The sequence below is a fragment of the Mauremys reevesii genome, linkage group 10, assembly GCF_016161935.1.
Source record: "Mauremys reevesii isolate NIE-2019 linkage group 10, ASM1616193v1, whole genome shotgun sequence".
NCBI lineage: Eukaryota > Metazoa > Chordata > Testudines > Geoemydidae > Mauremys > Mauremys reevesii.
This window is the reverse complement of record NC_052632.1, coordinates 61,083,413-61,107,888: the sequence shown is the minus strand read 5'-3', so window position 1 is coordinate 61,107,888 and position 24,476 is coordinate 61,083,413.

The window sequence follows — 24,476 nt, the reverse complement described above, 5'->3', positions numbered from 1 at the left end:
AAGTTTTGATATAGGTGGGGGGCAGAGAATGGCCATGTACATAGGCGGTTTAAGAGGAGCATGTCCAGCACTGCTGCTGCTACTGAGGCCTTTGCAGATATCCTATTAAAATCCCCTGCATTGCTTTCAAGAGTCACCGGGAGATTGATGACGATTCCAGGAGACTCCAGGCCAATCCTGGAGGCAGCAGCTACAGCAATGGCTGTTTCCTGTGCACCTTGCTTCTATGGGACTGAACCAGGAGGCATCTGGCTAGCAGTTTTCAAGGGTTTGAATCTATGTATCCTAACAGTAAAGGTTTTCAAGCAGTTTTTTTAGCAAAATAAAAAGGAGATTTTTATTAAATCCTTTCACCTGCAACTTTGGGCATTATTTTACTCTAAATGTCTGCCTTTTTCCTCCTCCCTCCACTGCGACCTTTCCTATCTTTACCCTGACAAATCACTAACCCAGTTAATAATCACTACTGTTCATCTAGAAGGACCCCAAAGCATGCTAAAGACTACATGCACCTTAGCAATCACTTTGCCACTTGCTAGCACAGACCTGGAGCCACAGCCTCTGGAATTGTTTTGGGTAAGGAAGGCAAACAGCACCTTACACAAAACAGACTTTTAAAGAGGAAATGACAAGTACTCCCTCCACCTTAAACTAAATGGGGGAACTTTAGGCACTACTGGTCTAACACACTAGCAAAGTGGGTGTCACAGCCTCCTCTGGCTGTCTACTTGAGGATGACAGCCTGAATCATAGAATATCAGGGTTGGAAGGGACCTCAGGAGGTCATCTAGTCCAATCCCCTGCTCAAAGCAGGACCAATTCCCAACTAAATCATCCCAGCCAGGGCTTTGTCAAGCCTGACCTTAAAAACCGCTAAGGAAGGAGATTCCACCACCTCCCTAGGTAACCCATTTCAGTGCTTCACCGCTCTCCTAGTGAAAAAGATTTTCCTAATATCCAATCTAAACCTCCCCCACTGTAACTTGAGACCATTACTCCTTGTTCTGTCATCTGCCACCACTGAGAACAGTCTAGAGCCATCCTCTTTGGAACCCCTTTTCAGGTAGTTGAAAGCAGTTATCAAATCCCACCTCACTCTTCTCTTCTGCAGGCTAAATGATCCTAGTTCCCTCAGCCTCTCCTCATAAGTCACGTGCTCCAGCCTCCTGATCATTATTGTTGCCCTCTGCTGGACTCTTTCCAATTTTTCCACATCCTTCTTGTAGTGTGGGGCCCAAAACTGGACACAGTACTCTGGATGAGGCCTCACCAATGCCAAACAGAGGGGAACGATCACATCCTTTGATCTGCTGGCAATGCTCCTATTCATACAACCCAAAATGCCGTTAGCCTTCTTGGCAACAAGGGCACACTGTTGACTCATACAGCCTGCTACAACTAGAAGTTACAAGTAGAAATTAATAGAGTTATTCCTTTAACTCAAGTGGTAAAGGTGCTCTAGGATTGATTGTCCCAGGTTCAAACCCTACTGCTGACCCATTACCAGGGTCATTACAGATGCAGAATATGCAAGTTATAGTCTATGCTCTTTTTCTGGGCCTGCTTTTCGAAAATATGAATACAATAAACATGAGCTAGCCTTGACACTCACTAGGGCTGAGTTCAGCTGTCAGCTCCAGCATTGTGTGGTTCAAAGGTTGTGCACATGAGACGGAGACTTCTGAATGGCCCAGCAATAAACTTGGAAACAGGAAACGGCAGCAAGCAAATGGAAGGAAAAAAGGAAAGAGGTTAGATTCATGGAAACTCTCGTCTCTTACACAAGAGTAAATGTTCAAGTAACTTCAGTGGAGTTCTCGCCAGATTTACTTTGGTATACATAAAGTCAGGATCCAGTTAATGGTTAATTAATTAATCAATTAACCTGCATTCAATCCTTATTAACAAAACCAGTAAGTAAGGAGAATAGGAATTGTGAGTCACACTGGTGGAATGCAGTCTTTAAAGTTCTTTATTACAATAGAGTAGGGGGACATTTTTTTAATTGGTTAAAAAGTATAAATTGGCTTCAGAACATAGAAGGAAAAGATTCTGAGCAAGAATAGGGAAAGTGTTGGCTTTTAGATTTGTAGCATGATACTGATTATAGAAGACAAGCTCTGCTTTCCTCACAATAAATATAGTCCCTCAGTGGGATAAATTACCTTATATTTTGACCTCATAATATTTTCTCTCTGAGCTAGAGTGTTGCCTTGTAAAACCGGAATAACCATCTTCAGTTATTATTTCTGAGCAGGGTAGAAAGTTACTGCATGATAGTTTCTTAATACAGAATATATTTTAAGTTTTCATATGATTTATATGCAGAGTTCTCCATTAAAAACCAGCATTTATCAAACATTATCATATAGTGCAATCTTAGATACCACCATTAGTTCTTAATCTAAACACAGGGAAATACTCTGGGATCTCAGACACCACAAGGAAGGAACTGCTGGTGAATGTTGGTTGGCTTTAAGGACAGCTATTCTATAATAAAAGCTGACAAGAATTTAAAATGGGGAATCTAGAGGAATTTGATATCCAGGGCCAGCTCCAGGCACCAACCGAGCAAGCTGGTACTTGGGGCGGCAGATTCCAAGGGGCGGCATTCCGCCCAATCCTTTTTTTTTTTTGCGCTTCGCCGCTTCTGCCGCCCCTGCAGGTTTTTTTCTTTTTGGTTTGCTGCTCCTGCTGCCCTGTAGGGGGCGGCGGCACGGAGGAGGGGAGCTGCTGGGAGTGGTGCCAGGTCTGCAGCAAGCCCAGCATGGCAGCCTGTGTCCTTCCCTGCCCGCCCAGCGGTTGCGGAGCCCTCCCAGCAGGCGGTGCGGCGGGAGGGGCCGCATGGTGAGCTCCCCGCTTAAGGAAGCCCTGGATGCCCCCCTTCTTCTCCCCCCCCCCCCCGCTAGCTGGGGTGTGCACTCTGCTGCCCGGGGTCTGAAGGGCTGGGAGTCCCCCTGCACCCGCCGCCCCACAGGTATTTTTTTTTCCTTTTTTTTTTTCTTCCCTTCGCTGCTCCGGCTGGGCGGTTTGTTTTGCGCCCTCCCCCCTCGCCGCTCCGGCCAGACGGGTAGTTTGTTTCGCCTCCCCATTGCTCCAACCGGCTGGCAGGTTTCACACCCCCTTTGTTGCTCCAACCCGCCAGCAGGTTTCCCCCGCCCGGTTGCTCTGACCGGCCGGCAGGTTTCACGCTCCCCCCGTTTGCTGTTTCGGCTGGCTGGCAGGTTTGTTCCCCCCAGCCCCTTCGCCACTCCGGCCAAGCGGCAGGTTTGTTCCCCCCCACCCTTTGTTGCTCCGGCCCCCGTGTAGGTTTTTTTATTTTTTTGCGCTTGGGGCGGCAAAAAAGCCAGAGCCGGCCCTGTTGATATCCTACCAGAAAAAAGTTAAGAGTTTCTAATTGTAAGGTCAGACTCCGGGTTGAAGTTAGGGCCTACAACTATGGTTTTAACTGACAGGCATTTTTGTAGGAGCATTTGCTGTCGGGATTAAGGATTTTCCCCATGTAAATTAGCGTAATATTGTTTACACTTAAGACAGCAAGATGGGCCTCATTCTCCATTGCCTTGCTCCTTGTGTAGTCTATACCAATGTTATCAAGATATTGATTAATGTTGGGCTTGTATGGCTCAGAAAAGCTTAAATGTAATATTACCTTGTCCCAGAACACACATACTTGCAGCACCCCCTACCTGCTTCTCTGCTGACATACAGAGTGGAGATGGAGTGTTTTCATTTGAATTGATCCCCCCCACTATCATTTAAATTGTGCTGGTTTCTGATGCTGCTGCAGTTTGAAAAAATTTAAGAGGAAAAGCATATTACAGGCTAATGGAAAATCTGTTAATATGAAGTGGGAGGGAAGTCTGGAATCCACAGCAGATATAAAAGGACTAGAAGAGGACAAGTTAGAGATCTACAAAATAATTCCTGGTGGACATGCCTGTTCACCCTCTCTCAAGGGGGCAATCAGTGAAACCGAAAGGCAACACATTTAAAACCAATGTGGGGAAATATTATTTTATGCCAAGAGCAATGAACCTGTGGAACTCACCAGCACAAGAGACTGCCAGCTCTTTTGGGCAGGAACCAACTCTTCGTTCTGTACAGCACCTAGCACAATGGGGTCCTGGTCCATGACTGGGGCTCCTACATGCCACTGTAACACAAATAATAATATCTATGAGGCAGGTAAAATAAAAAAGGATTATGCACTTTGTATGGATAATCAGTTACAAGAATTCTAGCATTTTCCTCTGAAGCATCTGGTGCTGGCCACTGTCAGAGACAGGATTCTGGGCTAAACGAATGACTGGTCCAGTTTTATCAGGCAATTCCTATGTTCCTGAGAAATTGGGCTTTAGTCATGAGACAGTTCATTTCTCTCTTTACCCTTCCAAAGGCATGCCCATGTAGTGGTTTAATACTATTATAATTAGCTGTAAATGAATTTCTTATGAGAAATCTCAGCCATGTCCTGACTGGGTCATGACGAGCCACTGAGCTGTAAACCATTCCTAAAGCACGGTGCATGTCATGCAAAAGCAAGCATGTAGCATTTCCAAAATGCTTGCTAAATGAGCCGATGTACATCAATTCGAGTCATTTTTCAACTTTGGGTTGTGCTGCACAGATACAACAATCTCATTGTACGGCTGCTACTTGAGAAGTCTCTCAATGCCTGTCAGAATTAGATCTTGTAGCAACACATTGGCACAGCAAAAACAAACATTTTCAGGTAACTTATTTCCCACCAGTTTGCAGCTTTACAGACACTAGCAAACTCATTTCCTTGCCTCCTACTCATGTTTACATATTTCTTTGTCCTTCTAATACTGTGCAAAATGAATTGCTATGTGATTTTCTTCAATAAATACAAACCATCACTTGATTCTTTTGCTGGTTAAATAATGCTAAAGGAGTTAGTGCATTTGAATTTCTTCCTACAACCCAGGCTCTGTGCAGACAGGCAATTCCCATTACAGCAACGGCCAAATCAAAGGGAGAATAAATTCCTTCATCAAATCTTGTCTGCTACTCATTCCCAAGAAGGACGTTTTATTGTGGGCAAAATTATACAGAATGTACAAATAAATGTTGTGGAGTGGAGCAGGGTGGTTACGCAGAGATACACTAAAGGCAGGGGCTGATTCAGGTGGAATGGATTTAAGGAGGCGCTGAGTCTATGTGCTGATGGGGTGAACTGCACCCTATTTGTGAACATCCATGTGATGAGGCTTGAGGAAAGGTGTCTGTCACTCCAGCTGATGCTAGCATGTATGACATGACTGAAATAGAAGGCCAGCCTCCCAAGCTGGCACTATGGCAGCCATCCCCTGTTAGGATGGCTACTAATAGTCAATCCCCATGCTTCTGAGAAGTGCTGGGATTGGCTGACAGGTGGCAAGGCACCATCTATGGAAAGCGGTGCTAGGCAAGTTATTTGCTGCCCGTTTTCCTCCTGGTTAAGTTTCAGTCATCCAGGCAGGGAACAGAAACAGGAAATCAGTAACACAGCACAAATAGCGACTTCTTAAACTGTCCTGTTGGCAAGCAACCTACAGAGTGAGACTTGCTTGCCTAGTAGTTCAGCTGAGAATAGTTCCACATTTATGAACAATCTGCAAACAGAAACAATGGGCTTTCCTGGCAATTTATAGTATTCACAGCTAATGACCTGATCAGCCCTAGTCCCACCTGGTCTTCCGCTGACCTCACCTCATAGTGCCAATCTGACTGCCACTCGCACAGCGCTTATTGAGAACACAGCACCATGTTTTCTCATTGCCCTGTTTCCATTTGACTGAGGCTGCCTTGAGGGAGCCTGCTAAGACTTTATCTTGGGTTTTACCCTGGGTGTGTACCACACTTCCTCCGACAGCCTTGTTCTGGATGGTATCCATGTTCAAACACCATCTGCTCTTTGGGGATTCTGGGTAAAATGTTCAAAAGAACGTAAGTACCTTAGGTGCCTAAATCAAGTAGGTGCTTTTGAAAATTGTACCCTCACTTTCACATTTTAATCTGGCAACAGATTCAGCCTTTGTTAGGGGTGGCTTCAGAATGTGATACTTATCCATATGATTTGTATTACTATCGATCCTGGGAGCCCTAGTCAGGAAGCAAGACCCCATTGTGCTAGGCACTGCACAAACCAGCACCAATCTATCATCCCTCACCAACGAGGTCAGCCCGTGCCCCCAAACTGCTCACAGTCTACACTTGCTCTGTCATCTCAGGACCTCTCTCCCCAGTGGTAGCAAATACCCTACAAGAAAAATAGAAAATATCTTTTTTCTTCCTTTTTTCCTCTTTCTCCTAACAATTAACTTAACTCAGAAAAGAACCCCCACGGGGATCACAATCAAAACACCAACAAGAATCCTTAAAAAAAAAAAAAAAAAAACACCACAATATGCATTGGAAAGTGATAAGTTACAAAGTGGGTAGACAATAACCATTAACCATTCCAACAAATTCAGACTAAAATCTGATTATCTAAACTCATATGTCAGCTCTAAAATGGTTTTATCTGAGTATATGACTCTTTGTATAATGTCAATGTCACTCCATTGTACGCAAAAAAAGCAACTTTACATGCTGTAACATGAGCGAGGTTGACACCATGTCATTTTTTTTCCTCCAGCATATGGCTAACATCAATTTGGATAGTGAAAATTCAATTTGAAAAGTTTCCTTTTAAAAGGACACTTGTCAATGCTGACTGGCCTAAAGCTTAACCTCCTCTTAAACAGAAATACTTTATAGTCTTATCCCTCTGAAATTATAGATATATAAATAGGCCAATATATTAATAAGTGGTATCCAATATAGAGAGCATAATTCTGAGCCCACAATTAAATGCATCCATTTAGAAGCCTGGCCACCTATTACATCCATAAATCAGGTGTTTTGGTATTTACACAACAGTGCCTACAACAGGGGTTGGCAACCTCTGGCTCGCGGCTCGCCAGGATAAGCACCCTGACGGGCCGGGCCAGTTTGTTTACCTGCCGCGTCGGTTCAGCGGACCGCGGCTCCCACTGGCTGCGGTTCACCGTCCCAGGCCAATGCGGGAGGCAGGAGGCTGCAGCCAGCACATCCCTCGGCCCGTGGTGCTTCCTGCTGCCCCCATTGGCCTGGAACAGCGAACCACAGCCAGTGGGAGCTGCGGTCCACTGAACCTGCCAACGCGGCAGGTAAACAAACTGGCCCGGCCCGCCAGGGTGCTTACCCTGGCGAGCCATGTGCCAGAGGTTGCCAACTCCTGGCCTACAATAGTGCCTAGATTATGGCTTAAAAGAAAGGTAAATAAAGAGATGGTCTTGTGGAGAAAGCACTGGCCAGGGACTCAGGAGAATTGGGTTCAACTTCTAGTTCTGCCACAGCCTTCCTATTTCACCTTGGACACATTACTTTAGGCCCAGAAACAGCAAAGCTCTTAAGCATGTGCTTAAATCCCATGGAATGTAAGTGTTTTGCTGCATTAGGGCCAAGATCTCCATACCTCAATTTACCATCTATAAAATGGGGATAATATTACTTTTCTCTCACCCTTTGTCTGCCTTGCCTACATTGTCTGTAAGCTATGAGGCAGGGATTTTACTATGTCTGTACAGAGCCTAGTACAACGGGGCCTTGATCTCCATTGGGGCCTCTAAGCATGATTATGATATAAATAATAAAAAACCTTGGTTCAAAAAAAATATCAGAGCCACAGTCTGCATAGAAAACAAAGTCAAAGTGTGATCCTTTTCCCAGATCTATCAATTCCTATAAAAAGGAAGAACAAGGCTAAGGGGGGAGGGAAATATCTCTGCTGGAATTATATGCTGAGGCTTCAGAATAAATATCTTGGATGTTGCAATGTAATTTATATCAAAGGATATTTACAGTTTGATGTGGTTATGTTAAAAATATTCTGGAACTAATTTATATGATTTATTAATATGATCTTCTAAAGCTAAATATTTTCCATTATGTCAATTGGTTATTAAAGACCCTCTTTCTGCCACTTCACATGCATTAAACTGTAGAGTGGCATTTATTGGCCCACTTGCTGCATGTTAATAAGGGAGAGGGAGAGTGTTCTGGGGCATCTTAACTGGAACACTGAAGGGCAATTTAGATGAAGCTGTAGCTGGATTCCTTATCATTGCTTCTTAGAATTTCCAGTTACACTAAGAGACCAGGGGTATTTTTGCTTATAAGTTCTGTCTTCAGCTGTGCATTGAACTTCAAATGCATTCAAAGGTAGCCAGGGTTCAAAATTCTTTCCATTGCATGGACAAGAGCAGAGAATGTAAACAAACCCATATAACCACAGCCCCCTCCTTCCTCCTCTCAAGTCATCCCCCTGCTCTAACAAGCTATAGGAGTCTCTCTACCATACTGTATTTCTCTTGGGGGGGGATGTGAGCTGTTGGGGCATTAAGAGGCCCTGGCTGATGATAAGGAACTATAAAAAGCTTTTTCATCTGCAAGAATTTCTTTGCTTCAAACCCTGCTAAATAAACTTCAGGATTCAATTTCTGAACCCCGTTTGTGAACCACCATTTTCACATAGCTCTAGTCCTCTGCTCAAACTAGGTAACAGTGGATTCATGTATAAGCCTGGAGACAAATGTTAAAATGCCAGTTGAGATTTTTTTTAAATGCAAATCAATTTGGTGATCACAGCCTAGTCCCCATTTCTGTACATCACAAAATCTATCCCACTGATTAGCAATGGGTGAACTCAAGGCTGATCTTGAAGTATCGTAAACTATATTCAGTTCCTTGAAGAATCACAGAAGAAAAAGAGGTTGATAACGCCTCGAGCCAGATTCTGATCTCAGTCACGCCAGACTGTAAATCCAGATAATGTATCCAATGACGTAATTAAGTTCAGTGGAGTTAGTCTGAATTTACTGAGATCAAAATCTGGCCCAGTTCGCTCTCATGGGATCAACAAATCCGTTATTATAGGATATATGTTTCTGAGCAAGAAAATTTCTTTCTTGGCTGTTGACAGTTCATACAAGTTCATATCAGATGGGCAATACTTAAAGTGAACTTCAAAGGAGTTTATTTCCTTTACTCCCAGCTGTTTATTTCTCCAGGATAATGCTAAAGGTTCTCATTATAACCTTCATAAACTAGTTAATTAGCATATTTTGCTGCCCATACAGGAGGCCCAAGCATCAGTAAATGTTTTTTAAATCAATTTTAGGGAAGCCTATAATGTATTTTCAGAATGTATTGGTTCTTTTGTTTTATAGTATGCTGGAATCACCGAAAGTTAAAAGAAAGTTGAGAAGTACAAAGCCTGCTAAAATTATCCAATATTCTAAAGATTGAGAACATCCACCCAAGACATCTTTGTTGATTGGGCTACTATCTATGATAATTAAGATAAAAATACCCAAAAAGCAATAGATTTCTCAGAGACAGCACTATTGTCTCAACCAAATAATGATGCCAGGAAGAGCTGAATTGATCCCAGGTCTCTAGTTTAAATAATGAAGCAACAACAGTAATTCATTTATAGCACCCACCTTAGACTAAAAACTTTATGCTGTAGAAATGATGATATTAAGACTATTCTAACTAGGAGACAAACATTTTTAAGAGACAGAATTTCATGTTCATTGAAATCAGCCGGTCTTGATAATTTTATAATGATCTGCACCCAAAAACGTAATGGTGATGTTGAGCAATACAGGGTATGTCTATACAGCAAACGCCATTCACAGGTTTGGTATCAATAGCAGTGAAGACAGTGTAGCACAGGGTTCAACACAGATAATACAAGCCCAACACAGACCTTTGGTACGTGCTGTGACACTCTGTACCTCGGGGGAACACCCAGCACCCCATGTTCATCCTTGTAAAATGGTTGTGTGGTATCCAGTGCAAAGTTTGTCATGTCAGTTGTCTTTGGAAGGCTCATGATGCACTGAACATTGTTGTTACAGTAATGTTATAGTAATGTTATAGGTTATGATTTCATGTATGTAGTTATGAGGCTGAAAATGTGTCCTCATGGCTTAAAATAAACCCCAGCAAAAACTCTCCAAGAGCAGAGGGGCAGTTCACACCTCATCAGGGCAGGTATGGGACAAACACAGCCCAGCCTCTGGCCTAGGCAGCAACAAAAGAATCTGTTAAGCTTCCTTTGGTCAGTTTGGCACTGTGATGAGGTAATGCTCACCTGACACTGAAGCAGGGGGCAAAGCCAAGAGGGAAGAAAGGACATGATAAAAGGGAGAGACATTTGCCATGATCTCTCTCTCTCTTCCACCTCCATCTACAGACACCACACCAAGCGACTGAAGCGCTTATCAAATGGGAGAGCCTGGCTGAAGAGCAATCAGCCAGCCTATGGTGAGAAGCATCTAAGTTTGTAAGGGCATTGAAAGTGTTAAGATCAGCTTAGAATGCATTTTGCTTTTATTTCATTTGACCAAATCTGATTTGTTATGTTTTGACATATCATCCCTTAAAATCTATCTTGATAGTTAATACATGTGTTTGTTTATTCTACCTGAATCAGTGCATTTGGTTTGAAGTGTGTCAGAGGCTCCCCTTGGGATAACAAGCCTGGTACATACCAATTTCTTTGTTAAATTGACAAACTCATATAATCTTACAGTGTCTAGCAGGCATAGCTAGACACTACAAGATGGAGGTTCCTAGGGTTTTGTCTGGGACCAGAGATATTGGCTAGTGTCATTCAGTTGCAAGCAGCTGGGAGCAGCTTACATGCCAGAGGCTGTGCATGAACAGCCCAGGAGTGGGGGTTCTCACAGCAGAGCAGGGTAAGGCTGGCTCCCAGAGTCAACGATTGGAGTGACCTAGCAGATCACTGGTCCAAATAACACCAGAGGGGAACGTCACGCATGCCCAGCTCGCTAACCTGCTTTGAAGCCTGCACTGCACTGTTTTCATTGCTATTGTTACCTGTGCTAACTAGATTTAAGCTAGCCCATGCATAGCTTTTGGGTACACATGCCCATAGAAGACCAGTACATACAGAATGAAGGACAGACAGGAGTGCAAGGCTAGAGCAGGTTTGTAATAAATAAATAAGCAGTCATGGATCAGAGCACCACTGTAGAAACACACAAAACAGTCCCTGCCCTGAAGAGCTTACCAACTAAGTGCAGACAAGAGACAACAGAGGGATACAGACAGACTGATAGGGAAGTGCAGAGGACAAGGAGACAATACTGGTCAGCATCAGGAGCAGCAGTCGCAGCACAGCAGCTGCCTGTTTTTGTAGGTATCATAGGGGAGGAGCGTTGAAGAACAGATTTGAAGGACAGTAAAGTGGCATTGTGGATGTTTATGAGGAGCTCCTCCCACGTACAAGGGCATCATGGGAGAAAATTACCAGAGTGCTCATTGGAGAATGTGGCAGACAGGCAATCAAGACAGCTTGGAGTACACCACACAAGGTTTTAAAGAGATGTTCCACTCTAAAATAAATTATGCTGTAAAAGTAATAACATCGGGGCTCTCATCTTTATTGTGCCTCACAGGTTCCCATATAAACTAGTCACAGTTAACTTTTTTCCCTCCACTCTTGCATCTGAGCTTTGAGAGTCAAACTGGTATATTTTCCCCCTCTCACCTCTCCCCTCTTCTTCAGATTAAATTACATCCCCATTGACACCTCTGCAAACCCATTGTCTTCTCCAGGGTTACACAGATGCAGCAGATTGGAATTCAATAAGCAATTCTCTGGATTATTTCAGAGGAAGACCAGGATCCTGCTCACTCTCAGTTGTTGGTTCTATAGAGCTAAGGGGAATGAGAACTTATTTCTGTCACTGAAGTCAGAAAATATGGCTCCAAATATCCTCCTGGACTACGCCCTCTGTTAAGAGAGGTGCCATTTTTACATAGTCGTTTTTCAGAGTGAAACTGCACTTTAAAGATGTGCTTGTGAAATTTGAAAATAGATCCAAAATGTCATTGGTAACATGTACAGCGTGATTGGCAGAGGTTTAACATGGACAAATAAAAGAACAGCTCTCATGACAATTCTTCTCATACGTACTGAACTCACTTTACATCTTTTAAAACCCTGGGTCTGCTTTCTATATCATCTCATCCTTATATGAGACCTAGCAAAAAACCAGTAAATCAAAAGGTGTCTTTTCATGGACTGCAATGTAGTGAAAGATAGTCTAATAGTCCAATTTAATGACTGCAATATCAGGAACCGATATGCATAGGTGGTGAGTTCTATGGGCCCGTAGTGTCTGAGCACCAGGAATATTCCTGGCCCGGAGCCCATCTCCAGCGCTGTTTGAGGCCGGGTCTCTCCCTCAGCCCTGCCTTCCGCCCCGGGCAATCCCCTTCCCCCCCCTTCTCCCCGCATGTCCCCCAGGCAATTTAAAATGGCCTGGGGCCCCCACCCACCAGCAGTGCAGCAGAGCTGAGTGGCTCCCTGCCTGCTCACTCCACATGGCTGCCAGCCCCTCCCCCTGGGTGGGGTAGGTTGGGACTGTGTCCACACGCGCTGCTCCTGCCCCAGTCGCCTCTGCGGCCAATAGGAAGCTGCAGGGGCAGTGCCTGGGGGTTGCAGCACATGGAGGCCCCTTGACCTGTCCTGCCTAGGAGCCCCAGGTAAGCACTACACTCCCCCACCCCCTCACAGAGCCTGCACCCCTCCCCTTCCCACACACCCCCTCTTACCTCCAAACTCCCTCCCAGAGCCTGCACCCCCTCCCTACCCAACACCTGCACCCCTCCTGCACCCCGATCCCCTGCCCCAGCCCAGAGCCTGCACCCCAGACCTCCTCCCCCCACCCAAACTCCCTCCCAGAGCCTGCACCCCTCCTGCACCCTGATCCCCTGCCCCAGCCCAACGTCTGCACCGCAGACCACCTCCCCCCATCCAAACTCCCTCTCAGAGCCTTAGGCAGGTGGGGGTGGAGTTGGGGAGGTGGAGTTTGGGGGGTGGGGTCTAGGCATTCTGGGCACCACCAAAATTTCTACAGACCTGCCACTCTTTCCAGTATGTCACCATTAGCACTGCAAAGGAGGTGCTTCAGCACCCCATTAATGTTCAACAAGACTTAAGCTCTGAAATGCCCACCTACCTTTGAAAATCGGATGTAGCCATCTAAGTCACTTAGGCCTTGCAGTGCTGTGCAGAGCAACATATAAATACCTTTACAAATCTATCCTGAAATAAATCTTTCCTGAACCCCCACTTCTGGCCAGCAAACAACCCCCAACCTCTCCAAGCTCATCAACTATTTCCTTTACTAATCTGGGCCTTTGTTACTACTCCGAGGTGATGCTTGACATTCATAGCCAGTCCCCCTACTTTTTAACTCTCTTAGTGACATTTATTACATCCTTGCAAATCTCATTTCTTCTTGAGAATGGAGGTTTCCTTCAGTAGCTCATTGTGCAATCCATAGGGTAAGGAATGGTGTCCCTAGCCTCTGTTTGTCAGAGGGTGGAGACGGATGGCAGGAGAGAAATCACGTGATCATTACCTATTAGATTCACTCCCTCTGGGGCACCTGGCATTGGCCACTGTCAGTAGACAGGATACTGGGCTGGATGGACCTTTGGTCTGACCCAGTATGGCCATTCTTATGTTCTTACTTCTGTTGATACCATGATGCTTTATATAACTCAGTGTATCTAGCTCCTAGACACTTTGAAAAACTGCATCACATATAGCAAGATGACCTTACAGAAGCATCTTGTATAACTTTTACAAAAGTTTATTAACTTATTCCTGTGGAGGATGTAATTTTCTTTGGCCATATTTTTTTATAATTTTATTTTCTTGACCATAGAGTTCTAACTTAATGTGAGTTCTAGTTGCAGTATTTGCAAAGATTAAAGAGGTATAAAACAAGTCATCACATGACTAAAATCTGCTATGCACAGAATCTTCCAAGAATTCCATGCAAATGTACAGCCTCCTTTATTCAGCAGTTTAGTTGTCAATAGGTATTAATAGAGACAGTGATCTGTGTTTAATTAAATGTCCATTTTCTCCTTTTACCTGCTATCATGTATGCATTCTACAAGTCCATTATCTTTGTATTGCTTTAATTTTGTTATAATTATTGTTATAATTAATAATATTTTTGTTATACTCAGGGAATCATTAGTTCTGTCAATATCTTCTGACAAAGGATAAATATGTGCATTAGAAAATTAAATATTTACTTCCTAAAGAGACATCATTAGTGTATGTGAAAGCATAATATATTTATTTTGTGTGGAAAATTAAAGGCACTGTATAATAATGAGTTATCAGGAAAGGAAAGAACCAGCTCAACTTCAGCCCAAGTTATACAAGAAACCCAATTCAGATGAGTTCTGATATGCAGCCCCCATTCTCCTAACACCTTTTACTGAGATCCATTGGTTCCTCATTAGATCAAATACTCCCTGCTAAACACTGTCTATAAATCTCATGATTTCCAGGCTCTTTCTGAGACAGAGAGAGCAAAATATTCTTGTATTCAAGGGCATATCTCACCCCTGAAGCCCTAGAAGGAATGGAATTTGGATAGATTAACCTCCCAAAACTCAGTGAAGAACTGGGACTTCTCCTTCCTCCTAATGGATGAGTAGGTGTCCATCTATGTTCAGTGACTAGGGAGTCAAAGAGAGGGAGCTGGAGGTCATGGGAATGGAAGGGTGGATTTGGAATAGGAAGGAGGATCTAGTTAGTTTGGAAGGAGGAAGAGGAAAGGAAAACCTCAAAATTAAAGTAGACATGAGGGTGAGGACATTTCTGTGCATATCAAAGCTCAGCATCCAGAGATCTATCCATCATTTATTTTGTCATGACTGAGAGACTGGATGGTTTAAGGGACTGGTACTTTTATGAGACAACTTCACTGGCTAGTTTATCAGGTTGAATAAAGCCATGGTTGGTAACCAAAAGTCAGCTGTGTGAAAAGAGTAGTGATTTCACTCCAGTTCCTAGTGCACAGATGTGATGGACTGGGAACCATCCACAAGAAATGATATTTGATAGAGGCAGGAATTATTGAAATGCAGGAAGAGATAAAGCATGTTTTTCTGCAGAGCACGGTAACTGAGGTTGGAGTACAGATTTAACAAATGTATGGACCAACTGTAACTAAGCCTAGGAAAGAATATACATCCAAGCAAACAGAACAAACACAAGTTAGAAAACATTAAGGGGCCTGATTCTGATCTCACTTAAACAGATTTTACACATGCACAACTGAACGACTTCAGTGGGGTTACACCTGATGATTGAAGATTGTTACAAGGAGGAAGGAGAAGAATTGTTCTTCTTAACCTCTGAGGATAAAACAAGAAGCAATGGGTTTAAATTGCAGCAAAGGAGGTTTAGGTTGGACTTTAGGAAAAACTTCCTAACTGTCAGGGTGGTTAAGCACTGGAATAAATTGCCTAGGGAAGTTGTGGAATCTCCATCATTGGAGATTGTTAAGAGCAGGTTAGACAAACACCTGTCAGGGATAGTCTAGATAATACTTAGTCCTGCCATGAGTGCAGGGGACTGGACTAGATGACCTCTCAAGTTCCCTTCCAGTCCTATGATTCTATTATTTACATCAGTGCAGGTAAGATCAGGATCTGGCCCATTTTGTGTCAGAGGTGCATTATCCAAATGCATTTCTTGGTAACTGAGAGACCTAAAACCCCCAAATCCCCTCATTCCTCTCTCTCAGATACTCAGGGTTTATAAGTAATAGAGTACCCAGGGAAACAAATCACTCAGCTCATATTCCTATCTGTTGAGTTTGTTATTCTCCTCCATCTCACTATTCTCTGGCTCAAGGGAATCTTTTGTGAGGTAGCTGTCTGAAAAGAGAGAGAGGTGAAAAAATACATCTAGAGACACACACACAGGTGGATATGGCATGTTTCCTACAGTCCCAGATGGGTTTGGATTTTCATTTCATAGAGCCAGTTTATTTTCTTCTCTTTCCTGGAAACTTCACATTGCTAGAGGTTGTTAATTGTATTCCTTGCCCTCGGGGTGTTTACTCACTGTTCCAACCTTTCTTAGATCAGCTATCCTAACTTTCAACCTATTTTCAGAGGTTACACTGTATGAAAAGACCTTTAACTTTCAGCACCAATCAATCTTTTGTTAAACCACCTGCAATTTCTCTCGCTGCAGATATTTTAACCTTCAACTACTAAGTACCAGATGTTTGACATCCTCTAAGTAAAAGACACAGAATTATACCTCAGCATAGAGCCTAAATTAAATTGAATAGTGAATTTCACTTACCATACCATGCCTACAGGTTTTTATTTCTAATGAACCAAAAAGATTTTGCTGCTTCTAACAAAATGGAATAATCACAAGCACAGTGAAACCTGTTGAATATAATCAGTTAATGACTGAATCCCCAAGACTACACTTAATAACATGCAGGCAGACTGCCACACCTGCCGGATTTCAGTGGGGCTCTGCATGAGCATGTATCAGCAATAGCAATGGAACCAAGTGTTCTTCTGATCATTAAGACTGACAGTGACTTGGGGGTGCAACGTGCTGTGAATAAGGATGGCAAAGCAACAAATGCACCTACAGGAAGCTTAAACATTCCTCGCATTTTTGGAACACTAATATGACCCCCAAAAATATCTTCTGTGATTCTCCTACTCTTTCTATGCTCATTTCCAGGGATAACTCTTATTTCATCTTCTAAACTTAATACTTTTCTTCTTACAGGCTTGCTACATCACAGTATTATGTCTTGGGTAAAATTTTCAGCAATGCTCAAATGACTTAGGAGTTGTTTTGAAAAAGTAACTGATCCAGATTTTTAAAGATATTTAGGCACCTAAAAATGCAGACAAGTGCGTAGTGAGGTTTTCAAAGGTGCCTAACTCAGTTTGGGTGCCTAACTCCCATTGAAATCCCATTGTTTACACTCATTTTAAATATCCACTAGGTATCTAGCTGCATCTTTAGAAGTCTACATAACTTTGAAAATCTGGCCATAGGAGCCAAAGTCCCTTTGACTTCCATTGAGATTTAGGATCATGTGTCATTTGGGTGCTTTTAAAAATTTTACCCCTTGACAAGTTGATCTTTCTTGCACACAACATAGCTGAGCCAAACAGTGAGCAGCTGTTTACATGTTATGCAGAGACCAAATGAAATGTAATGTGAAATTAGTGTAAGTATAAAAGAATGAAACATTATAAAATGCCTGGAGCAGATCCTCAGCTGGTAGAAGGTGTCTTAGCTCTATGGAAGTGAAAGGAGGTATGACAATCTGTAGATAAGGTTATAGGAAAATAAGCTATTTGAGAAAACAATGTGATCATGTAATTCAAGACTCTGGTTCTGATCTTCTTTTATGTCATGTGATTCACACATACTGTAAAGCCCATTTACATTGCCATTGTGGTGTAAATGAGAATCAAGTCCAATATCATGATGCATATGCAGAAGATGGAACAGTTATGATGGCACTGGTCAGATCCCAAGCTTGTGTACATGGGAGTACCTCCACAGATACATGCATACACATTACATTGTGATAAAGTCAGGCCGGATGGCTACAAGGGGGTAGTCCTGTTGGTATCCAGGAAGTGGGTGGGCGGAGCCCGTCCACTGCTAAAGGACCTCCCCCCAGCCTAAGGTCCGTAATATCAAATAATTGCTGGGGACAACTAATGAGATAACAAGAACGGGAATGAGGTCACAGGGCTAAACAAAGGGAACCATATGGGGACACTGAGCAGAGAACCCTGGACCGCACCCACTGCTCCTCAAAGGTGTCAAGGGAGCCAGCGGATGCCACCCAGAGGAACTCTACCCAGATGCGTGAACGGACTGAGGAGAAGAAATAGGCCCCACAATCGCAGGAAACCCCGCCGGCCAACCTCCTCTCCCTGGGTTTTGTAGATGGCCATTTTGGCTGCAAGAGGGTAGTGGAAGGCAGATATGTTAGCCCTAGAATGTTAAAGGCCCATTTCCCTACAAACTGAGAAGGGGTTACCTCAGGTTAATTAGAGACACCTGAATCCAATTAAGGGCTGCCTGAGACCTTTTAAAACCCCTCCACGAGTGAGAGAGAGAGAGAGAGAGGTTGTTACCAGGCTAATAGCAGCAGGGAAGTAGCTTCTCCAGGAGGAGAGGCTGTGTTCCTCCCCATTGGGGAAGCAGACAAGCCTGAGTGCTGGCTAGGGGAAGGAGAATTGACACCCCAGGACAAACAGCAGGACAATACCCCATCCCAGAGAGGAGGCAGAGAAATGTATTACCCTTTGTTTGGGTCTATGGGACTATTTCCCTTTTTTGAGAGGGGAAAGAGCACCCCTTAGGCTTACCCTCAAGCCTACCCTGAAGACAAACCAAGGGAGCACTGAAGAGAGAAGGCAAACCCTACCTGAGTGGGACTGATTACCCCAGGCCCACCATCGCCAGAGGGGAGAAACGCTAAGGTTGGTGAGAGAAAAGAGGTGCCCTGGCACAACATATATAGACACAGAGACTCTCCATCATATATATGTATAAAAATAATAAAATATAGATCATAAACACTTTGAAAAACAGGGTGAAATCTGCACAACAGATCTAGTCTCATGTCCTGTGCAGCACTTTGTTGTTTCACCACATTGTTACCACTCTCATCTTATTATTCCCTCAAGGAAATAAATGAAACAAAGTAGAAAAAACCTGTCATTTCACTGAAGGCAGCTGACCTTGTATTTTGAGACCATTTGCTATTCAGGGAATACATTTGAGCACAACAGTATCAATCACAGACCTTCTAAGTGGCTCCCTTTAAAGTATCTACTCCAGCAAGGCTCCAGAAATAGCAGCAAAGTTACCACAAGGGACCTGATGTTTGGGTTGTAAGACAAAAAGACCATTTCCAATTTCTAACGGGGCGCTGGAGTTTCAAAATGTATTTTTTGTGGCATAGCATGTTGTTATGGGTCAGGGGCACACTATGTTGAAAATACCAAGCCAAATTCTGCTCTCAGTTCCACTGGTACCATCTCAATGACTTCACCAGTCCTCTGCACAGGGCCGGCTCCAGACCCCAGCGCACCAAGCGCGCGCTTGGGGCGGTGTCCCAGCGGGAGGGCGGCAGTCGGCTCCGGCGGACCTCCCGCAGGCATGCCTGCGGAGGGGATGCTGGTCCCGCGGCTCCGGTGGAGCATCCACAGGCATGCCTGCGGGAGGTCCACCGGAGCCGCGGGGCCAGCGGACCCTCCACAGGCACGTCTGCGGGAGGTCCACCGGAGCCTCGGGACCGGCGACTGCTAGAGCGCCCCCCGTGGCATGCCGCCCTGCTTGGGGCGGTGGAAATCCTAGAGCTGCCCCTGCCTCTGCAGATATGGATAAGGACAGACTTTGGCCCAACAGAAACCATAATCTCTAATGTACCTCTGCTGATGTCATTAGTGTTATGCTAGTGTGACCAGGGTCCCAAGGGGGCCATGCTAAAATTGCTCAATTAGGGCAAACTGCAAAGAATGGGGCAGACAGTCACAAAAATGGTTGTTATTCTAAGACTTAGGTTCACCAAGCCAGCAACAAAACAGCTTCTACAATACCTTCCTGGTTACCCAGAAGCCAAAAACACAGTTCCCTTAAAGCAACCTAGCCTGGGGCTTCCACCCACACAGCCAAGTCAAATATGATGAGGATTACAGAAAGTCTTGTTCATCAATAAAAAGTTCTACCAGTCCCAAAGGATTGGACACATCACCCTCCAAGTCAATGAATATTTCAGATCTCACCTAAATACACACACTTACTGCCAATTCTTATTAACTAAACTAATATTTATTTAAAAAGAAAAGGGTGAGAGAATTGGTTAACAGATCATTATCCATACAGACACAAATAGCATTCTTAGGTCAGTTTCATAGTAGAGATGGTGAGCATTAGAGTTGCAAAGAGTTCTTTTAGAATTAGTCCCTAGGTTACAGTCCAATGTCCCATATCCAGAATGGAACTGGAAATCTCAATCTTGTGGCTCAAGCTTCCCCTGATAAACCTTAAGCAGATTTGAGATGAAAGGATGAGGTCCCAAGAGCCCTTGATACAGTTTCCAGGCAGTCTCTTGACATCATGCAGTCCTTGGGTGAACAATAGGCAATTATCCTAGCTTTGAAGTAGACCTCCTATTTTCTAAGCATCATCGGTAATTAGCTACCTGGATTAACACAAGGCAATTGCCTATCTCCCACCATTTGCAGGTAGGTTGCTATGTACTTCCAAGAGAAATTAAGACAGTGCTATCACTACAGTCACAGTTTGTTTAAATGTTAACATCTTCTTTGATCTCTGAATTAACAGAATGCAGCGATAACCATGTAACCAAACAGTTCCCATCTAACATGTAACAAAATATAAGTAAACACATATAATTAGTATTACCTCTAATTCTCTAACAATTCAGGTTTGCATTTCAAAGCTCTAGTCTATCTAACATGAAATGGCCATAATTACCATTTACATATCCTTTCATGTGTTTCTAAAGGTTAAATCTGGATCTATTAGCCTGCTAGCTGTGTAACTCTTTCTGGCCCTGTGTCACAGCCAGGTATCAATACAGTCTATGCTCTGACTCAGACCACAGACTGTAAGGCCAGAAAGATCACCTAGTCCTGCACATCACAGGCCACAGAACCTATCCACCCACTCCTGTAATGGACCGGTGACCTCTGGCTGAGTTACTGAAGCTCTCAATCTTGATTTAAAGACTGCAACTTACAGAGACTCCACCAGTTACTTTAGTTCAGGGGATCTCAAACTTCAGTACCCTCCAACCCCCTTCTGACAACAAAAATTACCACATGGCTCCAGAAGGGTTGACTGAAGCCTGATCCCACTCAAGGCCCACTGCCCTGGACAGGGGGACCAAAGCCCAAGTCCCACCACACCAGGTAGGGGGGCCAAAGCCAAAGCTCAAGTCCTGCCACCCCAGTTGGGGGAACCAAAGCCAAAGCCCAAGGGCTGAGCCCCACCACCAAGGGCTGAAGGCCTTGGGCTTTGGCTCGGGCAATGAGGCTTGGACTTCGGCTTCAGCCCCGGGCAACGGGACTTGGGCTTTGGCCCCCAGGCCCCAGCAAGTCTAACTCCAGTTCTGGAGACCCCATTAAAATGGGGTCACAACCCACTGTTTGAGAACTGTTGCTCTAGTTCAAACCAGCCAGTAGCCCAGGCCCTGTGCTGCAGAGGAAAATGAAAAACCAGCAGAGTCTCTGTCAATCTGACCTAGGGAAAAATTCCTTCCCACCCCCAAATACAGCGATCAGTTAGACCCAGAGCATGTGAGCAAAGCCCACCAGCCAGAGGAGCTGCTGGCATGGGGCCACCCAGCAGTCCCATGTTCTGCTCCTTTTGCCTCTGCAGTTCCTGGTAGAGCCCTGTAATTCAGAAGTCTCCACACAGTGGGAGGAGGACAGAGCCCTGCCCCCGTCGCCCAGGTAACATGAGATGGATCATGGGGAGGGGAAGGAGAGAGCATGGGGGCCCTGGGCTGGGGGCAGGGAGGAGTCACATGGGGGGTCATGAGGGGTGGTCATGTCCCCCCTCTTTAGCTGGTGCCCCTCCTTTGTGTCCCTCCCATGAGTGCGGCGTACTAGTAAGAAATGAATTCTACTTGCACCACTGCTGGGATGGGCCTTTTCTGCGGTGGCAGGCCACTCCCAAGCCTCTGTCTAGGTTTCTCCTCTTTGCTCTCCCTGAGCATCCCCCTTCACTGCAGCCTCCTGCTGCTCTTTACAGGGCAATCACCTGATCCATACCTAGGTGTGACTCTTTAGTACTGAGGTTCGGCTGGCCCCAAGCCTCCAGCCCTTAAGGGGCTAGTCACCCTTTTACAGTGAAAAACAATGCAAATGTGAAGGACTGCTTCATTATTCAGATTAGATAGACAGACAGGCAGATAGACTGTATTTAAAGGCCATTGTAACTAGAACTGGCAGCCTGATCTCACTCATGGAACAAGCTCCAGGAGAGCACTTTCAGTCAGGTTTTACCCGTAGTAGAAAATAAGAAATGACATCACTCCAGTCGCCCACAGAAAAACCAGACTTTCACTTAGGAGGTGCCGGTGTGATAACTCACAGCAACAAAGCTTGACTAGTTTGTGTTCATGTGACTGCAACCCCAAATGTATTTAAAGTTTGAAAACGTGGAATGAATTTTGCTGAACTGTCAGCTGAGAGATTGATCCCCCACACACATGCAAACGTCTCCTCCAAACTGATGTGAAAACACAGCCTTCACTGGTTTTGCTTACAGATCTGGGCATGGATGCTTTCCGGCCTGTACCCTTTACATGACAGTCAGTTTATTTCTTCTTCTTGGGCCTATAGAGCAGATCTATCTTGCAAGGATCAAACTGTTTATTTGCTTCTTCATACATCATCTCTGCTAGCACTGTAACTATTCCAGAACATTTCTATTATTTGACTATTAGTGATAATCTGTGAAGCAAAAAGGATATAGTTTATTCGGTAAATTGCCTTGAACCCAGTGTAGTGAAAAGGTAAGAAAATGGTTTGACTAGTATATTGATCCAGCACAATATAAAAATTACACTGGTAGTACATTTTGTATATGAGGGTATCATTTTTATCACAAGGCTTTTACTTAAAAAAAAACAGATAACATCAAATCTGAAGGCCTCAATTTATCCACAGAATTGCTATAATAAAAATAGGGATATTGCTATTTTTAAGACATAGAGAGATTGATTTTTCAATGACCAAAATACTAATTTAAAAGATACATTGACTATGGCTGGGCACCTTTTCATGAACAACCTAGCCATAAGCCAGGCTCTGATCTTCATCATAACACTATGAAATACATTTCAAGTCCTCTTTAAACATCTGCTGGTGAACAGACATTCAATTGCAGTAGCAGTTGATTACAGATCCTATATGCCTCCGTGTTCTTAGAAACTCTAGGATTATAATCTGTATATGGAGTGGATTATGCTGTATATCGAGTGCATTGTGAGTGGAAGCATCCTGGATTTTTCTGGGAGAAGAGTACTTACTTAGCTGTTACACCGGGCAATGTGGGTAGGGGATAGATGGGGGAGGAAGGGATGGGAGGGGGAAGCTGCAGGAGTTTTTACCATCATCCACATTTCTCAAATGCCATAGTGCCTTGCTTAATGCAGTTTGTACAGTTGCTACCACTGGATGAGCGTCACTGACGCAGAATTACAGGTCACAGTTTTTCCTGCTAAATATAACAAATGGCTCCCTTGCTTTCTGTTGAAGCCTTTGGTTCAGCAGAGTTTCCTGGGTCTGGAAGCTGATATACTTCATAGCAAGAATACAGTGCTCAGAACCCGATTGCTACATCTGGGAATGTACTAGGATTCTTGATAAATTAACACCCAGTATTTGTTGTCTAGCAACCAAGGGCAAACCTTCTAGACACCCCTACAGGTTTTAAATTAAGTTGGAAAAACTCCTTAATGCTGTAATGTTAAGGGTCTGTTCCTAAATTGTCCCAAGGTATAATCAATGTATTATTTCCCAGAGAGTTTAGCAGCACAGGCAATCTTCCTTTTATTTTCCTATGATCAAGGCTGCATTAAAAAGCCTGCAAGATTAGCTGAAGTTAATTAAACCTACCCTGATGCTCACAGTAGCTGTGCAGTTACAGTTAGGGTTTCCAGACTGGACTCCTACATCCCGTTAGAGTCTGAATAATCATGAACTAGTACTGAAATCGTTCCGTTTCCCCAACAGCAAATTTCTTCTAGTTCATGGTCAATTAAGGGGCCCAATCCTACAAATTCTTACTTGCCACAGTAGGGTGAATCGCTGGGACTAGACATATGAGGAAGGCTCACTCTCATGAAAAAGACTGCATGGCTAAACCAGGAGGATATGCAATCAATAAAAATAGGTCAGATTCCTAAAATTCTTGGTCTATTTTAAGACAAAAAGTAGCACATTTCATGTTTCTTTAAATTCACCCATGAGCTAAATAACTCAATAATAATATTATAACATTAACTTCAATAGAGCTATGCTGATTTACACCAGCTGAGGATCTGACCAGGAGATTCCAAATGGTGACACAGATAATTCTCACACTAAGACGTATTGAAGCACTGCTCAACATCTGATTTTGCCAGCCTGGTCAAAATTTGCAAATGAAAAGTTTTCATGTTGAAAAATGGGGTTTCATGAAAATCAACATGTTCCATGGGAACATATCAATTTCAGTGACATTTTTCAACTGGAAAATTTGGACATTGTTGAAATGTTTCATTTTCACATTTTGTGTTTTGTTTCTATTTATGAAAATTTAAAAAAATAGGTTTTCCTGGTTGGTTTGGGGATTTTCAGGGCTCCCCCCACACACACACCTCTTTTTACCCTGTTTTTATCATTTTCCCCTTTTTCCACTGGAAGAAAGGGGGGAAAGGTTAAAAAAAAGTTGGGAAAATCCACTTTTTACACCTTTTTACTGTTTTCCAATTCTACATTCCAACAGTCCC